Source organism: Chelonia mydas, chromosome 8, assembly GCF_015237465.2.
Source record: "Chelonia mydas isolate rCheMyd1 chromosome 8, rCheMyd1.pri.v2, whole genome shotgun sequence".
Classification (NCBI taxonomy): Eukaryota; Metazoa; Chordata; order Testudines; family Cheloniidae; genus Chelonia; species Chelonia mydas.
In genome coordinates, this window is record NC_057854.1 from 48,959,632 (window position 1) to 48,979,148 (window position 19,517).

Sequence of the window (19,517 nt, forward strand, 5' to 3'; positions counted from 1 at the left end):
ACAGCAGCCCACGCTGGGCCTGGGAGGGGTGCAGGGACTCTTGTCCTTCGAAAGGCCACGAAATTAATAGGCAGGCCTCTTTGCAGGCTGCGTGCAGAGTGGAGCGAGCTGGGGGTGGGGGGGGAAAGGAATCCTGGTATTTGTTTATGGTATCTTTCCACTGTGGGAAATGAGCACCCACACAACATTTGCTTTTCTGAGGAATAAAGCTTTGGGTGTGGGCTGCAAAATTCATGTCAGAATGGAGGGTGGTGAAGCTGAAAAGCCATGTAAAATAATTCTGACCTGGGCTGGGGAATAGAGATGAGCAGGATTTTTTCCCTGTTTCTTGTGAAAAATGCCAGGCAGAGTGAAAAGCTGCCCCTAACCCTGGGAGAGATGCATCGCTTTACCTAGCAACCTGCCACCAGATCAGGAACGGAGATTTGGGACAAAGGGATATAGGGGATCAAGCCCCAGACACAGCGTGTTGGCCCGTAGGGGGCATCTACAGATAGCTGAGAGGAGGGGTTGTTTAGAGCTTGGCACACCACTCAGGTGTCATGGAATTGAATGGACAGGGTCGGGGACTGAAATGGTAGGTGCAGAACACGTCACAGCAGCAAACCTGGATGGCATGAGTGGAGAACGTGCAGTCTAAGCACAGACATCCAAGCGCCTCTTCTTGAGCGCACAGAACTAGAGCGGGGTGGAGAACGGTGATGCCAATTCATGGAAAACTCTGGAATTGCAAAATGTGGGGTTGTTCCTATCTGGGACTGTCATAAATATAAAGGGAAGGGTAACCACCTTTCTGTATCCAGAGCTATAAAATCCCTCCTGGCCAGAGGCAAAATCCTCTTACCTGTAAAGGGTTAAGAAGCTCAAGTAACCTGGCTGGCACCTGACCAAAATGACTAATAAGGGGACAAGATACTTTCAAATCTGGGTGTGGGAGGGAAAGGTTTTGTCTGTCTGTCTGTGTGATGCCTCTGCTGGGGACAGATCAAGAAAGCAAGCAATCCAACTCCTATTGAGTTAGTAAGTAAACTAGCTAGAAAATGCGTTAGATTTTCTTTTGTTTTTGGTTTATGAAATTCGCTGTGCTGGAGGGAATGTGTACCCTGTTTTTGTGTCTTTTTGTAACTTAAGGTTTTGCCTAAAGGGATTCTCTATGTTTTGAATCTGACTGCCTGTGAGATTATCTTCCATGCTAATCTTACAGAGTGTTTCTTTTATTTTTTTTTTTTGTTCTTCTAATAAAGTTCTGTTTTTTAAGAATCTGATTGAGGTTTTTAGAGTCCTAAAAACCCAAGGCTGGTCTGTGCTCATCTTTTATTCTCAAACCTCCCCAGGAAAAGGGGTGCAAGGTTTGGGGGAATATTTTGGGGGAAGACGTCCCCAGGTGGTCTCTTCCCTGATTCTTTGTTAAATCGCTTGGGGGTGGCAGCATACTGAATCCCAGATCCGGGGAATTGTGTGTCTTGGGAAAGTTTTAACCTAAGCTGATAGAAATAAGCTTAGGGGGTCTTTCATGCAGGTCCCCACATCTGTACCCCAGAGTTCAGAGTGGGGAAGGAACCCTGACCGGGACAAAAGCCCCACATTTTGAATTTCTCCAAATGACACAAAATCTGAAAACGTTTGTTACGAAAACATGAAACATTTTATTTTGATAAATTCTACACAAAATTCTGCCTGGTGGGCAGAAGGGGAGCTGGGAGCCTGGAAGCCCCAGGAGGCTGGAGCCAGCATCTCGGCTCCCCCTCAGCCTGCCATGGGAGTTGCTAAAGAGCCGGGAATCTGGAATGCCGGGCTGCTGAGGATCCAGGCAGGGCTCTGTCGGACCTCTACTGAACCAGCTCCATAAAAGGGTATGATTTCGACCAATCTGAATTTTCCCTCGGAAAACTGTTCCATTGGGGACGTTCTGACCAGCTCTATCCAGAACTGCAATGTTACCTCAATGGAGTATTAGTGGCTGGAGCAGCATTACCTAGTGCCTGTAAGACTAAGAATATATTACATAGCTGTCATTTGCTCATTGCCCACTGGGAGTGAATGAAACTGAAACAGCTCCAGGGCTGCAAGGCTCAGCACAGGCATCAGTGTTCGCTCTTAAATATTGCTCCTTTGACTGGATACAGAGCTTGTGCAAGAACTGGGCGAGGGCTGTAAATGCTCTCTGAACTGCCCTACAACTGCTCAGCACGGCAGTCGGTTCTTTGAGGATGCCCCTCGTGCTAGCTCTAGGATAGATGCCAATTGATAATCTTCAACCCACGGGGATCCCTTAGCTCAAGCCAATCGAGACACTCTGCGATGATTTTACCCCTAATTCTTTGCAATCAGGCTTGCAAAAGAGCGTTGTTGTGGTGCTGTAACAACAGTACAGAGGTGTCCCCTCCATGGCCACCCCAACATACAGGTTCAGTTGTCCAAGGACTGAGTACACTGATAATGCACTGTACATCTACAGCTCCTTTCAGCTCACCGGCTCAAAGGTCTTAATTAATTCAGCCTCCCTAAGCTCTCTCAAGGTGGGCACCTATTAATGAATATTATTCCCATTTCACAGATGGGACAACCGAGGCACGAAGCAGCGCCATGACTTGCCCAAGGTCACACAGTGAGTCAGTGGCAGACCTGGGAATACAAACTCTAATGCCATGTCTGCCAATTTGCCAAGCAGGCAACACCACCGTGTTTTATGACTGGGTTAATTACTCTGATCTCAGACACACTGCTCTGCCTCCTGCTTTCCTTCTCACCACCTGCTCAACACAATGGTCCCCAGCACCGCTTCTAAGTCCCCCCTCCCTCCTTTTTTTCTCTGGGCATGTTTCACGGGCCTGGCCTGGAGTGTTGGGAATCCTTGAGTCCGCTCGTCGAGCCGCAGGCTGAGACACTAATTGCCACGCTGGTTCTGATTGAAATTCCTCTCAATGACAAGCCTGGGGAAGGTAACCAAATCCCAGCAGGGCGTCTGTGTGTTTTCAGTTCTGCTCCAGGAATCTCATCATTAAAGCCACGTCACCAGAGCCATTAGGGACTGGATTCCGCTAGCTGAAAATTGTTAACTAACAGTGCTAAAGCCTGACGCTTTTCTACTGTTCAATGTCTCTCTTTACAGTCCTCATCTCTCTGCCGGGCTTACTCGTCTTCCTAGAATCCCCCTGCCTCCCTGGTTATGTTCTCCAGCTGTCTTGCTGTTTATTTAGTCACCTTGTTTTTTCTCTATACACACTGTCACTTTCATATTCCTTGCCTATCTAGCCTTCCAGCTATGTCAGCCCCTTTGTTTTTTTCTCTCTCTGCTGCCTGCTATTTCCTGCCTACCTCTCCTCTTTATAGCCCTCTCTCTATATTCTTAACCTTTGCTGAACTACCAGGTATCAGTCCAGGTATCAATCGCGTTTATTCCCTCCATCGCTCTGGGTATCTTGCTTACATTATCCAGTGAGTTCAGATGACCCACTTTCCCTCATCTCCGTGTCCAGCCGTTACCCAGATCAGACATACAGTCCACCAGAGGGGAAGTCATTGCCTTTGAAGAGATCTACTCAGTCCACAGCGGAGCCAGCACTGAAGGTAGAGCAGAATTGCCTTCCTGAACCCTGCCGGTGCCCCGCAGAAGAATGGAAGGCAAATGTTTAGCACCAGGCTGCACAGTACTCCTTTGGAGAGAGATCGCCATCACAGGAGTAACTGGGCATGGGAGCTCCTTGCTCGTAACTCTCACTGCTGCTAGGACAACAATCCAGGGAGAGCAGAGCTGAATGTCTCTACCTCCCCTTACTGCCCTTCCCCATGTGCAATTGCTAATGGCTCTGCAGAGCGCCCGAGAGCTGTGGGGAAGAGATGGGGAGGCTCCCTCTTCAGGAGCCTCCAGCATGCAAGAGCTAAGGAGTGTTCCCTCCCACCATCCTTGAACTATGGTGAGAGTTGGGCACATCCCTGCCTGTGGGAGAGGGAACTATGCATGGGTTGGGAAGAGGGGCCTGGCTCTGGTAGATGCAACCCTCCTATGTCCAGTATTGCCGAGTCACTGGTATTTGGCGTTTTTCTTATTGCCCCTGCTCCTGGAGTCAGGTGATTACCGGAGTAGCTCACCTTTCCTTTTTAAAAAGGTACACTTCAGCCCGCGAGGAGAAAAGCTTGGAAATGTGGCCCAAATTATGACATTTAAAGATCTCGTGATATCTCAGCCAATCGCATGATTTATTTTTAGGCCCGACTCTCTTGGGGTGGGCAATGCCATATTCCCATGAGAGTTTTCCCTGGCAGAACCAATGAGTGCTGCTCACACACCAGTACCGTGCCCTGAAGGAGGAAACTCAACTGGGGTCAACACAGCCCTGACCCTCAGAAGTTCACTTGGAAGTTGGAAGTTCACTTCAGGCTGAGTGGAGTGGAGTTTGTGGGGATTCCAAAGTTTTGACCCAAGAGCAGTGTTTTGTTTGAAGAGCCCAGATGCCTGGAGCACCAAAATCAATGTGAAGTGGAGGCAGGGGATCAACACCAAAAAGTGCTCTCATGAAGCCCTTTAGGGGAAATCCCAGAGTTTCACAGTTCAGAAAACCTGGGTGCCTGTCGGGAATGCCTTCTCTGTAATATGGGTGCATACAATAACCATTCATGGCCATATAGGGACAATGACGCAATGACAGACTATCACACATGGGGCTGATGACTTCTTCATACCACCCTCCACCTGCCAGGTAACATCTGCTGGAGGAGCCTTAGATGGTGCAAACTCCACAGGCATCTCTCCTGAAGAGTCCTACACACTGTCCCACCCGAGGGGCAGCGGTTGCCCCCTTGCTCCCACGGGAGCGAATCCAGTTTCCCATATGGATCCACGGGAAGCTGAGCCATCCATGTTAAAGGCCCCAGGCCTCTACTGCAGCTCTGGGCCCCTTTGAAGCATCTCTAGTATTCCACAATCTGGGAGGAGTTTTGCCAGTATTTGACAGAATGTTATTGCTATTCCCCAGCATAGGTCAGTGGCTCTGAAAGATCAGGCTGTGGATCTGATCGTAAGCTGGAGCTACGTTTGTGGACAGCTCTGTTTCTAACCTCCCAAACCCGCACCTTTCCATGGGCCACGGTTAATGATCAGCATGGTATGGCGACCAGAGGAAATAAATGCAATTCAATGCAATGGATGCGGCTGCTTAGATACGCCCCCGGACATTATTTATCTGTGGGCTGCAGTTCCTCTGCCTGACGGTCGGCATTACATTCACCGGTACCAAATTTTCTCTTGTTGCCTCCATCCCGCCCTGCTGTGAGTTTTCCTGCTCACTCTGCAGTTTGGCTTCTGCATTCTTGACACTCTCTTTAACTTTGGTGCCAGCTGGAAATTTCCCCACTGTTGCCTTTATATGAAAGAGGCTCCTGCCAGAGAGATTTGAATCAGCCTCCTAGTGGGGACAGAGCTTGGCTTGGATTTTCTAGCTCAGCTGGTCAGTAATGCTTCTGGAAACCCGATGAGAATCCTGGACTGGGTTATAAATAGCAGAGAGCATCTCCACTTGAAGAGTTCACCACAACTTCGTGGAAGTGCTTTGCAGACTAGCTGCGGGCCAGAGACCTCCATCTGGGAACCGCTGGCTTAGGCGGAGTATCACTTTCCCCATCACTATGCTACAGCTTGGCCTGATCTTCACCACCCTCGCACACACCATGTTCTGTAGCTCAGCTTGGCTGCATTGTCGCCATCCAGCCACCCGGATCTGGACTTTTGGGGAGGTCACTACCTGCCTTGGACAGCCATGGTGAAGGGTACTGCCATTTCACCAGCACGGAAATAGTCCCAGGCAGGCGGCGTGGCTTGCCAAATTCCCCATCTGTACTTGACAGCCAGTAATTGGTTTTAGCCTGCTTCAGCATTACCATTTCCACCGCTTGGGCTGGTGCTCTGCCAGCCTCACAGACTGTGGGCTGTGATGCAGTGAGTTTTGCCAGGTTGATGGGCAGTAATTTATAGTCGCATTTATCAAGTGTACAGCGGTTAATCCTGGAGCCTTTGCCCAGTTTGCAGGAAATGTTCCCTAGTTAGTTGCAATATGGCAGTTGCTAGCCCCTGTCTCAAGCTGTCCCCTTGGATTTGTGTTTCTTCGCAACTGGAGTTAGCTCCCAGGGTCGGACTCTGCTGCGGCTTGTGAAATCTTCCCACACTCTACAGGAGATTTAATGCTCTCCTGTTGCACAATGATAACACCTGCTCCCTGGATCTAAGCAGACAGACATGGGAAGAGTGCTAATGGTTAAGTACAGATATTGCATTGCTGTAGGTGGCACTCTGAGTCCATTGCCAAATTTGCCTGGGATCTGAGCTGCTTCTAACTAACGATCCAGGTGGCATCTCAGGGAATCAGATGGTGCAAAGAATGAGATCCTGCTGAGAGCCACAGGTCACATGAGTTTGGTGGCTGAGCTCTGGGTGGCACCAGTGAATTGGGGGGAAATTTAGCTTGCACAATGGGGTCTAAGCCTGTGACTGAGAAGCAGCTTAGTCCAGTGCCTAGGATGCTAAAATGCGAATCAACTCTGCCCCTGACCTGCTGTGTGATGCAAGTCACCTCACGGCTCTGTGCCTCACTTTCCCCTCCTACCCTGTGACTTGTCCATTTAAATTGTAATCTGTTTGGGGTAGGGACTCTCTCTCACTGGATGCATGTCCAGGGCCTTACACAACTGGGCCCTGATCTTAGCTGGGGCCTCAGGGTGCTACTGTACTGCTAATAATAAAGTGTGTGATGAGCCAGTGAGAATTTGTCTGATGAAATAATGATTCCAATCTGGCTGAGTGTGTTTTCTCTGGATAGCCTGCTGGGCAGGAGGACGACACTTAGGGTACATCTAACAGCAATTAAACATCCGGGTCAGCTGACTTGGGCTCATGAGAGACGTACTCTTCAGGAGCTTGGCTTGTTTAGCCTAACCGAATGAAGGGTGAGAGGAAATATGATTGTCTCTACAAATACATCAGCGGGATAAACACCAGGGAGGGAGAGGAGTTATTTAAGGGCCAATGTTGGCACAAGAACAAACAGATATAAACTGGCCATCAAAAGTTTAGGCTTGAAATTAGACAACGGTTTCTAATCAGAGGAGTGACGTTCTGGAACACCCTTCCAAGTGGAGAGGGGGGCAGTGAAGAAAAACCCAACTGGCTTCAAGGCTGAGCTTGATAAGTGTTTGGAGGGGATGGTATGATGAGACTGCCTACAATGGCATCTGGCCCATCTGCGACTGCCAGTAGCAAGCATCTCCGATGGGCAGAAATGGGACACTGGATGGAGAGGGCGCTGAGTTACTACAGCAAATTCTTTCCCAGGTGTCTGGCTGGTGGATCTTGCCCACGTGCTCAGAGTCTGATCGCCAGATTTGGGGTTGGGAAGGAATTTTGCCCCAGGTCAGATCAGCAGAGACCCTGGGGTATTTTTTGCCTTCCTCTGCAGCATGGGGCAGGGGTCACTTGCTGGTTTGAACTAGAGTAAATGGTGGATTCTCTGTAACTTGAAGTCTTTAAACTGTGGTTTGAGGAGTTCAGTAATACAGCCAGAGGTTAGGGGTCTATTACAGGAGTGGGTGGGTGGTGTTCTGTGGCCTGCGACATGCAGGTGGTCAGACTAGATGACCACGATGTTCCCTTCTGGCCTTAAAGTCTATGAGACAGTGTAGGAGCTAGAGAGTTCTCTGGCATTCCACAACTCCTTTTCTCAACCACATGCCACTTAGAAAACTCCCCACTGAGCTCCATAAGAACTGAACTATGGTGCCTGGTGACTCCTAGTGGTGATCACTCCAAAGCCAGCATTGGTCTCACCCTTGAGGCGGGGGGCCATCTACAGCTATCATATCACAAAGCATCTGCTAAGGAAACCCTCAGCAACAGAGAAGCAGGGGTTCTGAAGATCAGCACAGAGACACTTTGCGAGGGCTGGCTCCGAGAGGCCAGGTTTGAAATAACAGGGGGAATGGCCAACCTATGGTGGCTGTGGGCAGCCAATGTAGATTTGATCTAGTTTATGCAACATGAGTCCATTGCCAGAACTGCCTTTGGTCTGTGGCAGCACCACAGCAATCCGGTGCCAGACTTCTCAGGGGGCTTAGTAACAAAGTAAGTAAATGAACAGGAAGAGGCAACAGGCTGTGTCTGTCACACATGAACACACCCACACAAAAATTAAGGCAGCACCTGTCCCAGGCCTATGTCTGTGTCCCAGGAGTGATCCTGCCTGCTTGTTAGGTCCTTTCCAGTCTTTCAGACACCTGAACAGAGTCATCAGGCTCAGGAAAGAGGGATTATTCCAACTGCAGCCCTTGCATATTGCTGTATATTTAGCTGAAGATGGTTAAAAGGAAATGAAAGGATCCTTCCTCTGGGTTCACATTGGATCTGGACACAGGTGAGCAGGCAAAGATGAAAGATCTAGATACAGCAGATATACCCTGTAATACATGCAAGGCTCCCAATGTCAAAGTTAAGCAAAACAGGTGAGCAGAGGGGTCAGGGGTATGAGAGAGGCAAGTAAAGACAGGAACCTAATGGAGAATGCAGATGGAGAGAGACATAAAGCTATTCAGCTTTACCACCTTTTGTAACTCGCTAAATAGCAAAGATGGGAGGAGCCATTAGAAGAAGGGATCGATCGCACAGCAATGCCCACAGAACCTGTGCTATACAGACAGAGCTCTTTAAACTAGTCTGTGAAATATGGATATGCTTGTTCTAGAGAGGGGAAGGAAAATCCTGCGATCAAAGCTGTCTATTTAAAGGAAAACGCCAGTGATTCCTCCAGCGCCCTACCTAAATAAACACGGAGACCCATGTTTTCAGAGAAAGATTCTATGAGATAGCCAGGACCCTGATTTTCACAAGTGCTGAGCTCCCACCGCTCCATGTGCTCAGCACCTTTGACAATCAGACCCAGCGTATAGCATATCAAAGCACCACAAAATCAGCGGCCACATTTGTACAAGTTGGCCAAAATGTTTAGCTAGCTGAGGGTAGGGAGATCTCCCTGGGGTTTTCCTTTCAATGCACAGCTTGTGATCCTGCATATCTGCAATTCGTCAACTTTGAACAATAAGGGTAACACGTAGGACTTGTGAACATTTTTTTATTACAAGATAGAAGGGAACGTAATAACTTCATGGATAGACAGAAGCAATCCACAGCTGGGTATATTGAGCATTGGATTGCTGCTGATCATCCCGGTTCTATCCAAGGTGGAGTGCACCCGTCCTGCTTCTGAATACCCTAGGTACACCCAGGTGGAGCTCATCTGCCTTGCTCCCAGAAGCCCCAAGTATATCTAGGTGGAATTCACCAACTTTGCGGTTTAGCGTTCCATTGATTTCAGCAGAATGCTGACGGCTGAAGGCAACACAGGAAGGAAAGTGGACAAGGGTCAGCAAAGGGGGTTAAAATGCATTACCAAGTAATTGGTGAGTTTGTGCCTGTTACTATATTTAGCCTCCCTTGGCTTGTGCGCAGAGCTCAAAGGAAGTTCCCTGCTTTGTTTGCATGAATTTCTTCACAATAACAACAAAAGAGAGAGAGAGCAAGAGAAATAAAAAGAAAGAGTAGGGAACCTGGGGTGGGGAGGGAGAGAGAGAAAGCCTGGGAAGGGAGAGGGGAGATGGGGACGTTCAATCCCTTCCCGGGAAATAAAACCAACAGCTGTGGCTCATGCTCCATAACCTAGAGAGTGATTGGGGATGCCCTGTGTGGGTGGGTGGGTCCCTTGATTGGTACATAGCACTCCAGCCCATTGCTGTCCCTCATAATAGAGAACAAATGGCTTCTTCCTGGTGGCATAAACCATCCCCAGCTGACATCAACGAGCGGTGGGATATTTCACACTGGTGGCTGAGCGCCTGCGTTGACACCAGCGCTGAATTTCTTTTACTGGACTCGCAATTTTCCCCAGAAATTACCCTCCATAAAGCTGCACAACCAAAGCTTGAGAGGGACTGCCCTTGTGCAGGTTTGGACTTAATTTCTGTACCACAGCTCCCTTCCTGGCACTGGATGACCTGTGCTCTTCCCTACTAATGTCTCTGTTGCTTCATCTGTTTCCCTGATGCTGATTCTGTTCACCCCAGAAACAGTTTGTTTCAGTGTCTGGAAAGGACCAGATGGGGATTTTCTGTAGGACAGATGGCACAAGGAACTGGGGGTCAGAGAAGATAGCATTTGTCTCTACCTGGCTCATGGCCCTGAGAAAGATGGGGTTCCACTGGAGGTGAGCTGCAAGTTTTGCCTAAGAACAGCAGAGGGTGCTGCAGGCCAGGAGTGGGTATATCAGAGATGCGTGCATGTGTCAGTTTGGCACAGCACTCCCCCTGCTCCCCTTGGCATGCAGGCACCGTACCCAACATTCAGCCTGCACAATTTGAAGAAGTCCAAGCCCAACCTGAGTGGCTCAATTAACAAAGATAAAGATCAGCTCAGACTTACTCCTCAGGCTCAGCTGCTCCTAAGGTTCCTCCCTCAGGACTGCTCAGCCCACACTCTCAATCCTCTCTCCCCCACTGAGCCACTCCCACCTCTTTTATACCAAGTCGGGTTATGAGTCACCTGCCTCAATGAGTCAGCAAAAGCTGTTTAACCCTTAGCCAGATGGTTCAACATCTGCTAGAAGGATGTGATCTGTCAGGCAAACATAGTCAACTTGTTACAGTCACTTATTTTCAGCAGGATTAATTGTCACCTGAAATTAAAAATATAAAACCTCCCAATATCCCAATGGCATATGTTTCTCCGCAGGTAGTAAATGGCTCAGGAGAGCATTGCTAAAAGTTGCCATAGTAACAGAATCAGGCCCTTGGCAGAAGGCAGGAGGATTTTAATGTTTGAATCCTGAGGGGTTCCATAGGGTGACTGGATAATTCACCCAAATTACAGCAGCAGCTAGGGTAAGGATTATTAAAGGGTCTTTGGCATCCAGACTGTGTGAGAGCAAGTCCTATTAACTATAATAGAAGCAACATGTGTCCTTTCAGGCCTGTAAGCATCTATGAATGTCTAAGCAGCAACAGCATTGGCAGCACTGTATCCTCCCTTGAGACCCTTGGCCCAATCTGTGCTGAGCTGCTGATTATCTAGGATGTAATGTGGAGTTTCTCCACCTACCTCCCATGCTCTGAAGCAGGATTTTCACAGCCTTTTGCCTGACACTGGCCTAGAGCGAACAGGTCTCCAACTGTGGGTGGCGGGGCTGTCTGGAAAGAGGTGTCTCAGTACAGATTCTGCTGGCTTGGGGGAGAAATGCCATGTCTCCAGGAAAAGTTCCTATATCCTTTAGGTGGATTAACAGGTAAGGAGCCATGTGGCAGCTTCTCATACCTGCATTTGGCAATCCCTGATTACTCATCTCTCAGCCTAAAGCCACCTGGATACAGAGATGGAAATGGCTGGGTATCACCAGGGAAGCAGTCACATATCAGAAAGGAGCCCTGGGGAAAAAACTAGGCTGTGACATAGTTGAACCCCCCTATCCCAGTTGAGGAAACTGCCAAATAACACCCACTTATCAGCTGTGCCCCGCTGTGCCAGTGAAAGGCCTGTCTGGTATGTGCCCAGTGTGTACTTCAGATGTGAGCATAGTGGGTTTGACACTCCTCCCATGCCCGTGTCAATCAGGAGTAACTCCACTGATGTTACTCAGGTGTGAGAAGAGCATCAAGCCCTGTGTTCCTTTGCGTATGAGATGTGACACATTTTGCCTGCTGCAGAAGTTCCCACTTGCATTGCAGCACTCTCTGAAGGAAGGTAGTGCGGGCTAGTGGCTTTCATGCAGGCCTGGGAGCTGGGAACTCTTTAGCTCTAATGCCATCTCTTGACACGAAGTCCCTCTGTGGCGATGGGCAAGGCATTCAGCCACGCTGCCTCAGTTTTCCCATCTGTAAAATGGCGCTGATAAAGCTCACCTAGGCATTGGGAGGTTTGATCTGTTAATCTTTGTTGTGTGCTACATAAGTATTGTTCCCATGTGTTGCGTCTGCTAGTGTTGGAGTGTGGGTGCCAGTGAGTCACACGGGAGAGGAAGTCCTGCTTTGTCATTACATGCAATCTGCCTTTTTGGAGATTGGTTCCACTGGGCTCCCTCACTCTGGAGATGATGGCTCTGCTAGCCTTCTGGAGCCTGTTATAGGGTTTGGAACTGTCCTTGGTCCTGAGGATGTCAGCCAGGGGGATGACCCCGGGCCCTATGGCTTCAAGACACAGGGGATGGGAACTGAAGAACAAACTCTGTATTCACCCGAATATGGCATCCTGTTCCAGCAAGACTCAATCTACACCCCACTGCAGGGCTTGCTATTGGTTTGACTGCCCACGGGCAAGGTGGAGTGTGCACACGGAAAGCAAAGGACGCACAAACAGACCTCCCTGCACGGGAGCCAGAGCTCTCCCATAGCCTTGGCTGCTTTAGCAGAGCTGTTTTCTTGCCCCCCTGGAACTGGTGCCCAGCTGAGCACCTTATAGAATAAGACGGACACACTGTGGCTAGAAAGGAGAAATGCAGTCTCTTAAAGTGAATGCCTTCTCCTGTCTTTGGATTCCGTCCCTGTGTCCCTATCTGTCAGGAGAGGGATAGGAGTGAGAAGGTTCAGCTAAGAGATTGTTCCTGCCCGGACATGTGCCATATCTCTCCAAGATCAGAAGAACACATAGTACTTGGTTGATTAGATCAGAGTTATGGAACGGGTTTCACTGGGAGATAATGGAACAGCTCCCAAGACACAAGCTGTAGCCAAAAAGTGACAACACAATTTAAACTAGTGGCTAGAAATGTGCAGTAATTTAACCAAGATGAGACAATCAAAGTGTGTCTACACGCACTCCCCCCCCCCACTATGTGCTGTTTATATACACACACACACAAACCACACAGTATAGTTGGCTGGGTCAGGATCATGTCATCTAGAATAGTTTTGCACTGTTACCTTACTAGCTGGTCAATAGACAGGGAGGGAAGGAGGAAGGTGTGATAAAGGTCAGACACAGGAATGCTGGGATCTTGATTTCATGGCCTCTGTCATATGACAGGGGTTAGGGTTACAAAATGGCTACAGTCCCCTTTCACTGACTCTTTCACTCAGATCCGGGGCAAAGAGGCCCTGGATCTGAGACAGTGAAGTGTGTTCCTCAGGGGCAAAAGAGCGCATTGTAGCAGGGAAGAGAAAAGACTCTGTTGTAGCAAATCCATAGATGAGTCTTTATTTCAGCTCCTTGACACAGACAGACTCTGTACATTCTCCTTGAGTGTGACATGAAGCCCAAGCTTCTTCATCCGGCAAATTGACACTAGTTCCTGAATCAATCACCACCTGGACAGGGATGATGCAAACACGGATTCCAGCCAATGCGGGGTTTGGAACATGCTGTGCTGCGAGTCGCAACTGACCCACTCTAGTCTGTGTCTGGCAGCCTCAGTGAAGGATCCTCTTTATATTGATTTCAGAGGCCTCTCTCTGCTCCGCTAGAAGGGACTCTGAGGCACTTGGATATTATAGCGATGAGTGCAATAAAAATACACAACCCATTGGCCACAGGCTGTCTCAGACCCAAGCATGCCACTTCTGTAGACACCAGTAGGTGCTCCTTGAATACTGCAGTCATCGTATCATCAGGACGACATTGACAAACCAGAGGGAGCTGGCAAGAAGCAAAAATGATGGAGGGCTAGAGAGCGTGTTAACAGTCTACAACTGTTTGAACGGCTGGTACGCCAAGGAACAGCGCGTAGGAGAAGGGAATGCTAGAAAAAGTAGGTTGAATATGACGGAAACCTCCCTGATATGGTGAAATATATTCAGCCACGTCATCTCCATGGGGAAGTGACGGAAGGCCAGTTGCTTGGGACATTTAAAAGACTAGCGAGCAAACTGTAGGGCAGAATCCTGCACTGGCAGAAGATGGAGTGGGTGACTTCCTAGGTCCTTTCCCTCTATCTTCTGTAATTCTACAAGAGGGAGTTCTGAGCTCACATGGGCATCTCTACAGCACCTAATGACATTGCAAAGGGAAAGGAAGGGTCCCTCCTGGATCCCTTCTGTCGGTTGAGAGAGTCCCATGGCTCAGTGAGCTCTTGGCAGAGGGTAACTGAGGCTAGACATATCTTTTAGCATGTCTCCCCCCAGAATGTAACTAGAGATATCTACAGATTCCAGGCTGGGATTCTCAAAGGAGCCTAACTCCAATGGGAGTTGGGCACCTAATTCCCTTAGGAAGTTTTGAAAAACTCTGCCTTAGACTACTGGGTGTAGGCTTTATTATTCCGATGAAAACTGATGCTTCTACTTAATAGAGAAAAATTTTATTTAGGTGTATGGCAGTAGTAGGACCCCCTTATGCTAGGCACTGTACAAACAGAACAAAAAAAGACAGCCCCTGCCCCAAGGAGCTTACAATCTAACCATTACCCCTTGGGTTTATGAGGTGACTCTCACACCCAGGACTTGCTGCTGTGAAACCTCTCTCCAACCGGAGTACCCATTTTGCTCATCCCAGGGACCCACCCTGAAGCTCTTCTCTCACTGTGTATCATTATAGCTCCTGCTGCTGTCATGCAAGGTTCTTCCAATAAACGGAAAACAAGGCCAGGCACCCTCCGTTCATGATAGAGAATTGGGGGCAGGGGGCTGCTGCCAGTCAAACAAGTTAACTGGCTGATTGGCCTTCAAGAGCTCTGTCATGAGACACAGAGATGCCCTCCACCACCAGGAAGAGGAGAGATTGCAGAAATACACTGCTCTGGTTAACCCAGGCCACGACACTGGCCAATGGACTCCTTGCGGGCAGTGCAAGAGCCGAAACCGGAGAGGAACTTTTTAAATTTGAACCTGAGAGATTAAGGAGGGATTAGCTAGCACTCTCCTCTCTGTGACTTGACAGCAAGCAGGCTGTGCTCTGCAGCGGTGCATCTCTGCTGATTATCTCTCACTCCTACTGAGAGCGAATATTGGATTCACATTGCTTGTTATCTTTCTCCACAGCAGACAGGGAGAATCAGGGGAGCTGTGAGAGCTGCGTCCTTCTACACTCACCACCCACCGAGGGAGAGGCTCCGGCCCTAGCAAAGATGCTAGCTAGCTGCAGTGAAAGCCCTTCTCCTCCTCGAGGAGGAGCTGAGACAAACGAACATTCGAACATCTGGTGCTCAGGTGCAGGTCCCTCTTTCCCACTTGCAAACAGGCAGAGTTTTCTGCCTCACTCTCACACCTTCTAGGGATTTGAGGCATGGTTGGAGCTGGCCAGCTTTGATGTCTACAATCTGCCTTCACATTCACCTGGGGCTCTCGGAGAAGTTAGCCAGAGCCACACAGACACGTGTCAGGGACGGAGACTGGTGTAGTCACTGCTTCACCAATGGTGCCTCTACACAGAAATCTGTACTGATATGGTCTTTGTCATGATAACATCCGAGCACTTCCATCATTAACCTGGATCCTCCTAGTAACTCCCACTTCCATGAGATCGTGAGGGGTTATTACCACCATTTTATAAATGGTGCATTGAGGGATTAAGCCTGGGATTTTCAAAAGCACTTAGCATTGGCCTGACTCTGCTCCCATCCATGTCAATGGGAGCATCGCCACTGACTTCAGTAGGAGCAGAGTTAGGCCAACACTGAGCACCCATGAACATTTCACCCTCAGTGACTTGCTCAAGGAGGTTGTGATAGAACAAGGACTTGAAACCAGATCTCTGAAGTCCCCCTTCAGTGCCTCATCCCAGCAAACAGACGCCTGGTGACATTAGATGGACCTGATCCAAACACCCAGATCCAAACTCAAAATCTTGATGCAAGTGTCAAAGGCTGGAGCCAAATTTCACAGCTGGCCCCTATCTTGGTAGTAGGCTGAACCCAAACATCAGATACAGAGATTCCTGCACTGAGGGGTTTGGGATTCAAATCTGGGCTCAGATTCACATTTCACATCTGGCCCCATGCTCTAGAATAGGTCGAAATGAAGCTTCAGATTCCAACACTTAGAACTTTGGGTTTTTCTGAATCTTGCCACCTGGGTGTAGTTCTGATTAGCTGCCTGTGTGTACAGTTACCCCATTGGCCCACAGAAATGCCTTCCTGAATATGCTAATATGGGAGCACAGGCACAAAGGATATGTATAAATTTTACAGTTGCATTTTATGTCCTTGACTTTCAATGAGAGAGAGAGAGAGAGAGATGTCCTTCACCTCCAGCCTCCCTGTCTTAAGTGACCAATTAAACACATCCACATGGATTCTGGTACAGTTGTCTTTGACCTTCTTTACTCAGCAAGTGATTTTCAATAGTCCCTTAGGCAGTCCCTTTAAACAGAGTTCACTGCACATGGCTCTGAAGGAATTTCCAGTCTGGTTTGACTGATTGGTTATCCTACCTGATAATTCCTTGTTGCTATAGTAAACCCTGTCAATCTTCTTCTGATAAACAGCCAAGTCAATTTCCTCCCACTCCTCTCTCCTTCCCGCCAAAGCCATCACGACTTCTCAGAGTCAGTTGTAACTCCTCCTAAGGTGCCAGCTGGTCTGTTGTCCCACCTCAGGAGTAAGCCAGGTGTTCGGACAGACAGAAAAGAGAAGGGATGATCTGCTTCCCAGGTGCTTTCCTAGCCCAGGAGGGTTTCACTTTTTTAGGCTACCTTTACACTTGGAGCTGGGGGTGTGTGTGGGGTGATCCCCAGTTTGAGTTGACATACTTGTGCTATTTCACTAAAAACAGTAGTATAACCGCGGGAGCACAGGCACTGGCTCGTGGTGGCATGGGCTAGTGGCCCCAAATACATGCCCACAGGGTCTAGGGGAGTTTAGCCTCAGCACAGCTAGCCTGTGCCACTGCTACCCTGGGTACCCTGCTATTTTGAGTGCACTAGCCCTCACTGAGCTAGCGTGAGCCTGTCTCTACGAGCAGGGAATCACATGCCCAGCTCCAAGTGTAGACGTAGCCTACGATAGACAATAATGTATTTGCTGGGGTTTGCTGTTTATTTCATAGCTCCGTAGACTAGAGATTCTTTGTACTAAAAATCTGTCAAAATGTGTCATCTCAAGAGTTCCTGCTCCCAGAGCAGGGTTGCATCACGTTACCTGCTGCATTCGTCTCGTTCAGCTGCACTACATCGACTTAATAGTGGAGTCCCCACTGATTGGTGTTCGTCAATTTAATTGATGTGCGTCAATTTAAGTTGTGGTCCATACAAATGTATTACCACCACTGTGGAAGGAATGCCTCTTGAGTCCTTGCACACTCCATGCCACGAGAAGTGACCATAGTGACTAAGCTACATTTTAGAAATGAACGAGTTCTACTAATTCAGCTTATTCTGGTCAATCAATCACATCCTAGCAACTCTACCAAAAACATTATGTTCCCCTGTCTGCTTGGAGAGCCTGATCCTGAGGGCTATCGACATCCTTAGGCAAAGCTGAAACCTTTTTAAAAATGTTAGCCTAGAAGCTCCAACCACAATCACGGCCACATGGTGCTGTGCAAACCCCTGACCCGAAGAACTTTGAATCCAAATTAAGGGTGGGCAAAAGGAAGGATCATTATCTCCATTTTACAGATGGTCCACTAGTACACAGAGGTATTTAGGAGCCTAACTCCCATTGATGGCAGTAACTCTTGGGCTTTATACACTGCTTTGTTATTGTAGGGTGGCTTATATGTATTGTGCTGCTGGCATCACAATTCATTTTTTATTTGGGAAGAAACCTTTGCTAGACAAAGAACTACATTGACATTTACAATTGGATTAGGAGTCACGATGTCCTGGCAGCCTCACCAGCATCCCTTTAATCTTCCAGCAGGTGTCTCTCAAAATCCCATATCACTGATGAGCTGAGAGAGGGGGAAAAAAACTGCAAATTGTCTCTAATCTCTCTCTATATTTCTGAATTAAACACGTCAGGACCCCATTGTGTCCATCCAAATGCATTTCCTCTCACCAGGGTACAGAGATAGCTGGCCCCATTTTCACCTAGCGGGGTGGTCACACAGGTGGGGCAGAGAGCAGAATTGCACCAGGGTATTGTCAGGAGTCTGGATGTTAAAGTCTTCACTTAGAGCACAGCGTGGCCTAATGGGGAGAGCTAGGAGGGGGAAGGTCTAAATCCACCTTGATCACTTGCTCACTCTGTGACCTTGGGCAAAGCCCTGAGGGCTGGATTGTGCCCAACCAGTGTGGGGAAGGAACCATGTGCCTCCATGCAAGAGCCAGGCACAAAGTCCTTGGGGGGGAGGAGGGCGGTCCCTCCTAGCATCCCCAGGGAAACAAACCTTTCCAAAAGCCATGGCCCTGCTGCCTCCTCTCAATCCTAACCTGTGCAAGGGAAAGCAGGTTGGCCCACTTAAAGGGATCGTGCAACCTGAACGCTGTACGCTCCAGGGTGGTCTCCTACTCTTGGATGGTGCTGCTGTGCATCTCCTGATGGAAGATGTTGTGTAAATCACACACTCTGGTCCATGGTTTCTCCATGCCGCAATTTCCCCCGCAGTAAAATGGGGATAGCAATAGTCACCTCTCCCCCAGTGTGGGGTTGTGAGGCTAATCAGTTAATATGGGTAATGTACTTTGACTAGAAGGTGCTGCATAGCAGGACTGAGTCTTATTTAGAGATGGGCCTGAGCCACAGTATCTAGAACTGTATCTAACTTTCTCTGTCCAAGCTGGGAGTGTTCAGGTCCGGGATTTTCATTGGGGCCCATCCCTGTTCTCAGGGCAGGATGCTGGCGGGGACACAGCTACAGTGGGGTATAGACATGGACACACTACCAGCCCCTTCAGCCTACAAAAGCGCAGGGCCAGCGTGAAGGGAGGAAGGGAAGGTCCATCCACCTGGAACCCAGCCTGCAGGAAGAAGTCCGAGAGCGGAAGAGGGTCGCAGGGAACGGCAGCTTTCTGGCATAAAGGAGGGGAGAATGTCTCAGCTGTGTTTGAAATGTGAGAGGGAGGACTGGCCAGCACAGAGGGTTAGTGACTGGCCCTACAGTCTTATACACCCCACATCGCTATTGGAGCCTGGCCTCAGCAAGTCATCTCTATAGTGGTTGCCATCTGAGAGCTCTTTGGTGACCAATGTGAAATGAGTTTGGTGGGTCTCAGGTAAACTCCCAGAGGACAGGTGTCCATATCCCCAAGTCTTCACAGTCAGGACTACCTTGGCTCTTAGCTAAAAGGCGTTGGGCTGTGGAGACCAAATTCCCCTCTGCCCCTGAGAGAAGGGCCCTTCAGATCTAGTATGAAGCGCTGTACAGGGAAGCTGATGCTGCTTCTCTTCATGCCCATCTCCATGGATCTGCTGCCCTTGTGGCACTTTTCAAGCAGCAATAAATTCATTAAGGAAAAACTGCACAGACAGTTAATTCATTTTTCTCTTTATGGTGATTTGAAAGGTGGTCTTCCTGCTCGGCCTTGCACTCGGACTCCTAGCTCTGCAACTGTTTCTTCCACCCCTCACAATGGAAAGACCACCTTACTTAGTTGTTTGGGATGCTGTTGAGCATAGCAA

General features: G+C 48.8%; 1 protein-coding gene across 2 annotated transcripts in view; it reads right to left on the bottom strand.

Annotated features, from left to right (window-relative positions):
- Positions 1-19,517, bottom strand: part of TNR (tenascin R) — a 281,523-nt gene that overhangs the window by 173,199 nt on the left and 88,807 nt on the right. The gene's annotated exons all lie outside the window — the stretch shown is intronic.